Source organism: Anopheles gambiae, assembly GCF_943734735.2.
Source record: "Anopheles gambiae chromosome X unlocalized genomic scaffold, idAnoGambNW_F1_1 X_unloc_7, whole genome shotgun sequence".
In the NCBI taxonomy this organism is placed as follows: domain Eukaryota; kingdom Metazoa; phylum Arthropoda; class Insecta; order Diptera; family Culicidae; genus Anopheles; species Anopheles gambiae.
Genome location: NW_026902681.1, coordinates 167,501 through 170,000, shown reverse-complemented (window position 1 = coordinate 170,000; position 2,500 = coordinate 167,501). Strand labels below are relative to the sequence as shown.

Genomic DNA, 2,500 nt, shown 5'->3' with positions numbered 1-2,500 from the left:
GGTCGCACAGCAAACAGCCAATTCAGAACTGGCACGGCTGAGGGAATCCGACTGTCTAATTAAAACAAAGCATTGTGATGGCCCCGGGTGGGTGTTGACACAATGTGATTTCTTGCCCAGTGCTCTGAATGTCAACGTGAAGAAATTCAAGCAAGCGCGGGTAAACGGCGGGAGTAACTATGACTCTCTTAAGGTAGCCAAATGCGCCCGGCAAAGTCCGACCACCACCTCCACGCGGTGCCGGGCGGGGTAGGGGCCCGTCATTAAGTTGACGAGGCCCCGAGCTAACGGTGGCGGTGAAGACGGCGTTGAGCATGACAACGTCGCAGGGGAGGGGTGTGGGTGTTAAGTCGCCACACCCTACATTCTGTCAAGTGGGATACTGAACTCGAGAGGATAATACCTCTGCGCGGATTAGACTAGGGTACGGGTTTTATGGAATAACTAGGATGTACACGGGCGGGCGGATGAACCCGCCGAACCCTTAGTAAAGCAGGGTGAAACCTGCTTGAAACGGGGGAGGGCTAAGGGGGATTCTGTCACCGACTTAGCAAGTCTTAGGTAGCGCTCCAAGACTGTCGCCATACGATACGCTCTATGGCAAATGCAGGTGTGGGTGGGTTCAGCCCCACTTTGCTCCGGTTCGGCACTGAGCCCGTCGTCTCATAAGGGGAGCGGGCCAACCCTCGCGTGGAGCTCCCTGATTCATAGCCACCCACGGAACCAAATAGGAGACTGCATAAACAGACGCGGATAGCGGGCCTGAGTTTGAGCCCAATAGAATGAGTAACACGAAAACTAAGAAGGTCAAAAAGGCCAGGGGGTGGACAAGAAAGATCCGGACCAAGCGTTCATGGATCTTCAAGATCGAATGGAGGCGATGCGTTTTGGGATAAGCAAACTCGATGATGAGTCTTCCCATTTTACGCTAGTAACGGTTATGATGGACTTCCTCGATGAGGTTATGTCCGAATTTCGAAGGTTTAGAGCCGTAAATCGCATGCAGCAGGTCCTCGACCGTCAAACGCAAACGTCGTTTGACGGTAACGATGGATTCGGGCCGCAAACGCGAAAAGGCAGAAGACCAGTGGCTGATGACCAACAGCCTGGTCCAAGTGGGTTGCAAAGGTTGCAACAACAACAACAACCATCGAGGTTGACCCCTGTTAGGGAAGCGGTGGAAAATATTCCAAGTCCGAGAAACGGACCGAATATTATTCAGGGTAGTATTAACAAGAGGAAGAAGAAGAAGAGCAAGAAGAAGCAGAATAAGCCCAGGAAGCGGCCTGAGGCTCTGCTGATATCGGACTGCACTTCCGAGGAGCTGGCGAAATTGCTCAAGGAAATGAAGCAGTCCGATGCTCTTAAATCGGTTGGAGAGACAATCTCTAAGGTCCGACGGGCCCAAAATGGAGGCATGTTGCTAGAATTGAAGCAGGGTAGTTCTGCAAGTGCAATTGCCCCAAAGGTTAAGGAAGCGGTGAAGGGCAAGGCGTCAGTGAGAACGCTAGCTCCTTCTAAAATGATTGAGATCATGCATCTCGATGAAATTACCACCCCAGAGGAGGTTGCGGAGTCTGTCAAAGCACAGCTCAACATCGAGATCGAAATAGATCGTATCAAAATGAAGAAAGGCCGCGCGGCCGGTACGCAGTGGGCACGGATCAACGTATCGCTGCCAGACTTTCAAAGCTTCCTGAATTTGGGAAGCTGAAAGTTGGTTGGTCGATATGCCATATCCGTGAGGTAATGGAGGAGCAGAAATGCTTTAAGTGTTGGAAGGTAGGCCATACGAGCTACCATTGTAGGGAACCAGACAGAAGTAATCTGTGCTGGAAATGCGGTTTGAGTGGACACAAGAAGCAAGCTTGTACCAACTCTGTCAAGTGTTTGGATTGCGGTACGAGGTCACAGAACCTTCACGCAACGGGCAGTTATATGTGTCCTAGAAGGCGAACGATTAGATCATAATGGTTAGGTTGCTACAACATAACCAGAATCATTGTTATGCTGCATTTCAATTAATGTGGCAAACGATTAGGGAAGAATCTGCGGATATAGTGTTGATTGCAGATCCGTATCTGGCAACAACCAACGTCAAAGTGTTACGCAATGACGATAACACAGCAGCGGTAGTGGTTAACGCGGGACTTACCAGTTAAGGTAGTCAGTAAGGCTCTGAAGGGTTTAATGATAGTTGACATAGGTGATATGCGAGTGGTTAGCGTTTACGCGCCACCTAGATTTAGTATGGAAGAGTTCCAGAACATGTTGGATAACACGGTAATGGCCGTAACCGGTATCCACAAATTCGTTTCTGGGGGGGGACTTCAACGCTGGTCAGCAAGTTGGGAACAACCAACTTGGCGAGCGTGGAGAAACCCAGAAACGAAGAGGTGAGTGGGTCTTATCAACCTTTTGCGCAGATTGACGCAATTTTATTGAACGACGGCAGCACCCCAACTTATGTTGGACCAGGGCGTACGTCAGTAGTTGATCT

General features: G+C 50.2%; 1 pseudogene; it reads left to right on the top strand.

Annotated features, from left to right (window-relative positions):
• LOC133394897 (large subunit ribosomal RNA) overlaps positions 1–2,500 on the top strand; it is a 9,212-nt pseudogene that overhangs the window by 2,457 nt on the left and 4,255 nt on the right.